The sequence below is a fragment of the Bos mutus genome, chromosome 16 (assembly GCF_027580195.1).
Source record: "Bos mutus isolate GX-2022 chromosome 16, NWIPB_WYAK_1.1, whole genome shotgun sequence".
Lineage (NCBI taxonomy): Eukaryota > Metazoa > Chordata > Mammalia > Artiodactyla > Bovidae > Bos > Bos mutus.
The window spans coordinates 42192169-42199855 of record NC_091632.1 but is presented as its reverse complement, the minus strand read 5'-3'; the positions used below and the strand labels follow the sequence as shown (position 1 = coordinate 42199855).

The 7687-nt window shown below is 48.8% G+C and overlaps 1 non-coding gene across 1 annotated transcript; it reads right to left on the bottom strand.

Annotated features, from left to right (window-relative positions):
• Positions 1-2107: 2107 nt before the first annotated feature.
• Positions 2108-2214, bottom strand: LOC138991321 (U6 spliceosomal RNA). Its single transcript, XR_011467343.1, has one exon. It is a non-coding gene; the product is annotated as a U6 spliceosomal RNA (small nuclear RNA).
• Positions 2215-7687: the final 5473 nt, after the last annotated feature.

Genomic DNA, 7687 nt, shown 5'->3' with positions numbered 1-7687 from the left:
GGCAACCCACTCCATTGTTCTTGCCTGGAGAATCCCAGAGACCGGGGAGCCTGGTGGGCTGCCGTCTATGCGGTCGCACAGAGTCGGATACGACTGAAGCGACTTAGCAGCAGCAGCAGCAGCAGAGCACAGGCTCAATAGTTGTGGCACAAGGGTTTTGTTGCTCTGAGGTATGTAGGATCTTCCAGGATCAGGGATTGAACCCATGTCTCCTGCATGGGCAGGTGGACCCTTTACCACTGAGTCACCAGGGAAGCCCATGAGTTCATCCATTTTGTTGCACATAGAAAAAATCTGCTCATTTCATGGCTGCATCAATGTCTACATGCGTAAAAGTCCACTTTTACTGTAATTTTTTACCTATTCCATTGGATGGACATTTAATTCGTTTCCTGTTTTGGGTCCTGCAGCAAGTGCAGAGGGCAAACAGGGACTGCGAAATGAAGGTCAGTCTCTGAGAATCTAACAGGTGAAGGAATCGGATTTTTTTAAAAAATGTTAATTTCTTTGGCTGCACTGGGTCTTAGTTGTGGCACGCGGGATCTTTCGTTGGCAGCACACAGACTCTCCAGTTTCAGCATTCAGGCTTACTTGCTCCGCAGTATGTGGGGTCTTAGTTCCTCGACTAGGGATTCAACCCAAGTCCCCTGCGCTGCAAGGCAGATTCTCAACCACTGGGCCAAAAAGTGCTTTTGTTTGATCTCTTGTGTTTATCAGCATCCATATTTTCCCCCTTCCCCAGCTCATTTAGCTCATCAGGATCTCTGAGGGTGGGAACCAGCAACAGTGCTTTTTAAAGTCCCCATGCTTCTTGGATGGCTCAGTGGTAAAGAATCTGCCTGCCAATGCAGGAGATGCGGGTATGATCCCTGGGTTGGGAAGATCCCCTGGAGGAGGAAATGGCAACCTACTCTAGTATTCTTGCTGGGAAATCTCATGGACAGAGGAGCCTGGTGGGCTACAGTCCATGGGGTCTCAAAAGAGTTGGACATGACTTAGTGACTAAACGATAATAGGTGATTCCAGAATCCTGCCAAGGCTGAGAATCAGTGATTCAGGCTTGGAATTTTAGAGCTGTGTGTTAGTGAGGCAGGGAGTTCCAGCCGGCCTGTGGGCGTTGCTTGGGTAATCTTGGTGGGCCCTGGATCAGGAAGTGGGTTCTAAGTGCCAGCCTCGGATCAGAAGGAAGATTGGAGGTGGTGGGGAGCAGGTGCTGCCTCCTGGAAACACCCTCAGGGTCCCTTCATCTGGCAAGACTTGTGAGCACTGTTTCTGGAGCTTGTTAGAAATGCAGATACCTGGGTTCTTCCTCAGATCGAAGGTTCAGACTTTTAAGGAGTCCTGTGCACACAAAAGTTTGAAAACCACTGATTTTAAAAGTCGGCAAGTTCAGGATCTGGAATCTAGAGCATGCATGAGATTCCTGCTGATGTTGCGTATCATCATGGGGAGAGGCAGTGCCTCAGTTTCCTCATCTGTAAAATGTGTCCCGTGGTCTCTCCTGTTGTTTCCAACAAGAGGATCTGGTCCAGTTTGAACTAAGTCTGAGTTAGTTGCAAGCTGAAAGCTTTTAAGTTGCCATCATGTACAATGTTAATACCTTTAAAAAGACACTACAAAAAATTTAGCTGGTGTGTTTCTTTATGGTTTATTTCTTTAATTAACATATCGATTGGTTTTTGGCTGTGCTGAGTCTTTGTTGTAGTGGGTGGGCTTCTCATTATGATGGCTTCTCTTGTTGCTGAGCACAGGCTCTAGGCTCACAGACTTCAGTAATTGCAGCATTCGGGCTCAGGAATTGTGGTGCTTGGGCTTAGTTGCTTTGGCGTGTGGAATTTTCCCAGACCAGGGACTGAGCTCATGTCACCTGCATTGGCAGGCAGACTTTTATCCACAAGCCACCAGGGAAGTCCCTGATGTGTTTCTAATAATGAGTTAGGGATCAAGTAGAAGATTAGGGATATTTATTAGGAGGAAAATGCATAAGAAAAATAATTAAAGCAACCGTTCCATTAAGCAGTGTTATTGTAATGATCAAGGATCCCCCAAGTTCTGGAAATAATTTTTTTTAAATAAACATTTTACTTTGAAACAATTTTATTTTTTTTAAAATATGGAACGCTTCACGAATTTGCATATCATCCTTGCGCAGGGGCCATGCTAATCTTCTCTGTATCGTTCCAATTTTAGTATATGTGCTGCCAAAGCGAGCACTGAAACAATTTTAGATTTACAGAAAAGAAGGCACACAGAATTCCTGTTTACCCTATATCTAGCGTCCACTATTGCTTGCATCTGGTACAATCTTCACAATGAATAAACTGATATTACTACTAGAAAAAACTCTCTATATTTTCTTTTTAAATAGACTAATATTTTGGAAATCCATAGCAATTCCATGTGTTCTAGTGATTTTGTGGGGGAAATATACAAGGTCAACAAAATGTGTTGAGAAGCAACTTCAGGCTGGTTACTGCTTGCTCAGCACGGAAGCAGAAAAAGAGACCTGCTGATGTGGACTCTTCCTATACTGCTTGGTTGTGCCAGGGGTCACTTGGGGCCATTTATACCAGCCCTTCTATAAAGTCATCAGCTAATGCAGTTGGTAATTTGGCAGATTGGAGTGAAGGGGCCAAATAAAAATGAAATATTGAACCCAACTCTCCTGCCCACTTTGCTATTTTTAAGGTCAAACTAGAGATCCATGTTCCTTGGGCTCCACTGCAGTGAATTTGGGAGCTTCAAGTTCATGATAAGCTGTTGATGTCTCTGCAAACAGAAAATCGAATCTCCAGACACAATCCCAGCTCAGCAAACCTCTCAGCAGCTGCAGGCAGGCCTCAAGGTCATAAAAGGCCCTAACCGGTGATGGATGGCTGCCCGGGACTAGATCTAGTCATCAAGTCAACTCCAGAAAATCACGAGCTTTCCCTTAACCCCCTATTTCTTCCAGCATCATGTCTAAGCAAGTTGAAAGGAGGCAATCACACATCCGCTGGTGGCATCTGGCAATTCTCAGGGAATGTTCTGGCAACTTGGTGGGCGAGCGAGGGCTATGCCACGTGGATTTATGCTGGCACGTGTGATTTAGATGGACGAACTTGGAAGGGTCCACTGGTGTTAGAATGGAAGAGCTCAAGCTGCTTAAAGAAATTCTTTCTACAGAGGCACCGAGCGGCCCCAGCAGCGCACCCTGACGCACAGGCTGCCTGACTCTGGCTTAGGTGCCGCAAGCTGTCAGGAAGCCCCTACGTACGTATTATGAATTGCCACATTCGATTCAAGCTTGTTGCTGTTGCTGTTCAGTCACTAAGTTCTGTCCGACTCTTTGCGACCCGATAGACTGCAGCAAGCCGGGCCTCCCTGTCCCTCACTGTCTCCAGGACTTTGCCCAAGTTCATGTCCATTGAGTTGGTGATGTTATTCAAAGCTGTGTAATTCAGTTAAGTCAAGGAAAAGACAAAATACGGAAATGCTGTTATGCTCATAAATTTTGGGCTCAGATCCTACTTGGTTCTCCAAAAATTGAACAATTTTTATTTTTTATAATTTTATTTACTTATTGATTTTTGGCTGTCTTGGGTCTTTGTTGCTGCATCAGCTTTTTTTTCCCCTCTAGTTGTGAAGAGCAGGAGGCTGTTCTGTAGGTGAGGCGCGAGGGCTTTTCATGATGGTGGCTTCTCTTGTTGCAGAGCACGGTCTAGGGAACCAGGGCTTCAGCAGTTGTGGCTCATGGGCTAAACTGCCCCTTGGCATGTGGAGTCTTCACCGACCGTGAGGTCGAACCCATGTCCGCTGCTTAGGCAGGCAGATTCTTAACCACTGGACCTTCAGGGAAGTCCCGATGAGTCACCTTTTAAAAATGCTTGTTTGCTCCTGTCTCTCCCTTGCTTGTACTTGACATTGGCTTTCCCTTTGCTCTTAGGATGAAGTCTAAAATTCCTCATGTGCCATTTGTGGGTGACAAATGACATCCCTTGTGGGTGGCTTCTGCTCTCCTGGGCTCAGCTGGAGCTACTCACACCCTCCATCCCAGGGTTTTTGTCACAGTAACTTTCCAATTCCTTACGCCACCCTGGGGCCTTTGCATAAGCACTTACTCCTACTTAGAGTGACCTGTCTCATCTTGCCTTAAAGTTTCGTCTCCAACCTCGAGACTATGACCCATGACTTCGAAGCCCTGAAGGTGTGTCATTGTGTACTCACTGGGTGCTTATCTAAGCCCGGCCTCCTGCTCTACGTAGCCCCCAGGGAGCAGGGACACCTCTGTTCTGCCCAACATTGTAGCCCCAGTGCCTGGCACAGCCTGGAGCACTCTAGGGACACCACAATGCTTATTGTGAAAACCTAGTTATGGATGAAGAAGACGCACCGGAATCCTGTTTCTCTCCCTTCCTTCACCGTGATCTAGCCCACTCGCTGTCATCTGTCAGATGCTTTGGGGGCTGAGAGCAGCTTCCCCCACTTTTACCCTCTGTAACAAAATGCCCTCAGAGCTGCTACCACAAAAAGCAATTTTGCAGGACTTCCCTGGTGGTCCAGTGGTTAAGAATCCGACTGCCAACGCAGGGGACATGGGTTCGATGCCTGGTATGGGAAGATTCCCCATGGCTCCAGGCAACTAAGCCCTCAAGCCCCAACTACTGAACCTGCACTCTAAAGCCCGTGTTCTGCAAGAGAAAGCACCATAATGAGAAGCCCCCACATTGAAACTAGAGAATAGCCCCTGCTCACAGCAACGAAGACCCAGTGCAGCCCCCTCCCCCGCCAAAAAAAAGCATTTTGCAGCAGTGGAGCCACTCCAGACCCCCCAAACATTCTCTAACGGGGGGCTTCTGCCTCTGATTGCCCCTCAGTGGGGACAGGAGGTCCAAGGTCCTTCCACTTATGTTGCATGGAGTGCTCCAAGTGTCACACAGCTAGTAGGCAAGGTGGCTGGTATGCTGTCGGTGATTTTTCTAATCAGCACACCTTTTTTCTGACATACAACCTCACGTGCAGCCCAGACTATGAAAACTGAGTTTCTCTGCTGGACTTGGTGCTGAGCACCTGCTCACCTCCTTACCCCCCCACCCCACTCCCAAGTCCCTCCCTGGGGGCTGAATTGGGGTGGGGACCATCTCTTTACCAACATGACCAGGGAACTTGGATCCTCCGACCGTCTTTCTATCCCACCACATAAGTTGTCTGGGAACCAGGTGCAGGTATCCAAAGCTAAAGTTGGATCAAGAATTTTTGAAGGGAAAAAAACTCCCAAGACAAAAAACCAAACCCTAGATCACCTTCTTTTCCTTTCTAGAATGCAACCAGGCAATGCATATAAAATGCTTTGGGTTCCTGATAAACCTGTGATAGAACAAAACCCCCAAAACCTATCCTAAGAACAGTCTTTAGGTACAGAAGACGCAGGTTCCCACAAGATGCTTACCCCTGTCCCGATGATTAAAAGCAGGAATCTAGATGCTTGGCAGTAAGGGAAGGTCAGATTGCCTGCTTGTGCTCTCCGGGAAGGCACGCTGTAAGAGGGATGAGCAAGCACACTTGATATGGAATAGGCCGGTTAACAGTTTAAAGTGAGAAGCAAAGTGGCAGAATGCGGCGGGCAGAGAGATGCCATTTTCATAAAAGAAAATATGAAGATACGTATGTAGAAAAAAAAAGAGTAGACACCAATATTTTAATTGTGAGATTATGGGTCATTTTCTTTTTTGCTCACTTGTATTTGTAGATTTTCTACAATAAACTTATTTCTCTTTCATAAGGAGACAACAGAAGATGACATTAGTGAGGGGATAACAGACACATCTACATCGCTTTCAGAAACCAGGGGGGTGTCTCCCCACAGCCCTCTCAGCTGGGTCTCCTTGTCCCAGAGCAGGGCTTGGTGGGAGCTCTGAGCAGGGGGCCGGGTGTGACTTCTGAGGGAGCCTTGGGTTCTTCCTGGGCATGCACTCACAGGTTCCCTGGAGGAGAGGGCTGCTAAGAACTGGGCCCTTTGGCCTCCTGAGGTCACAGCCTCAGAGGACATCACAAGACCTGTGAAATCAGTGAACTCAGATGTGTTTGTGGCTCCATCTTCAGGTGGCGCTAGTGGTAAAGAACCCTCCTGCCAATGCAGGAGATCCGTGAAGGAAGGCATGGCAACCCACTGCAGTATTCTTGCCTGGAGAATCCTATGGACAGGGAGCCTGGAGGGCTAGTCCTTAGGGTCGCAGTCAGGCACACTGAAGTGACGTTGCACACAGGCACACACACTTGGGGCGGCTTGGCCCTGCTGCCACCACACACGGTTGGCTGTGATCCATGCGGGTCAGAGTGAGCAGCTCGGGCCCGTCCCTTCCCATCTGTCCTCAGGGCCGGTCAGACAGCCTGCCCTGCCATCCTCAGGAAGACAAGGACCCACCGACCACCCTCCCTACAGGTGCTGGGCCTGGATGAGTCCTTTGCCATAGTGGGGCGCTTCAGTCATCTCCAGATCAGCCCTGGATGGTGGGCCTGCTTCAGAGTCAAATTGAAGCCCACAGAAATGCAGACTCTGGTCACTGGGCAGCCTGGGCTCAGAACCTGTGCTGGGACACTCAGGAGGCCAGCCCCTGGGGTTCCCACCCAGGCTCCCAGCTCACTGGGGCATCTCCCAGTGCTACATCAGGCCCCACTGGGGCTGGCGTGTGGGCTGGGGGTCCACCAGTGCATCTGGGGAGGCTGGTGCCAAGTTCACTTGCTGGGAGGATGGCTGGGCCATTCCAAGTGGGCTCGGAAAACAAGGTCTGTCACATGGATCATCCAGGGCCAGGTCAGGGGCCACTGGCTGGGAAAGGCGAAGAGCCGGCTGAACCCCTGCTCTCGCTGCTTACCCAGGGCCTCCTATCTCTGCTCCAGTTCACCCTCCCGCCCAGGCCCACCCAGGTAGCTGATTGTTGTTCAGTTGCCCAGTCGTGTCTGACTCTTTGTGACCCCATGGACTGCAGCACGCCACACTTCCCTGTCCTTTACCATCTCTCAGAGTTTGCTCAAACTCATGTCCATTGTTGATGATCCCATCCAGCCATCTCATCCTATCTACCCCTTCTCCTCCCCCAGACATCTGCCCTCAATCTTTCCCAGCATCAGGGTCTTTTCCAGAGTCAGCTCTTCGCATCAGATTGCCAAACTATTGGAGCTTCAGCTTCAGTCCTTCCAATGAATGTTCAGGTTGATTTCCTTTAGGATTGACTGGTTTGATCTTGCAGTCCAAGGGAGTCTCAAGAGTCTTGCCTTTCCAACCACAGTTCGAAAGCATCAATTGTTTGGTGCTCAGCCTTCTTAATAGTCCAATTCTCACATCCATACATGACTATTGGAAAGACCATAGCTTTGACTAGATGGACCTTTGTTGGCAAAGTATGTCTCTGCTGATGTCCTTTCAAATCCCTCAGCCCTTCTGGGAACACAGCCATTGGTACCCACCACTCAACACCAAGAGCTCTGGGCCACTCACCCTGGGCTCTGTATAGAGTGAATATGCCTCCACCCACCCTCCCCCAACACATACAACCCTGTCTGGTGCCTGAGCAAAGCAAATGAAGACAAGACAGACTGAGGTGTAGTTCAAAGGTTGGTATCTTTTTTGGTTTCCTTTTCTGCTTTTGTAAAGAAAAATAAGGTTGTGTTTTTATTTGAAAGAAAACATAAGTCAGCCCCCTCCTGG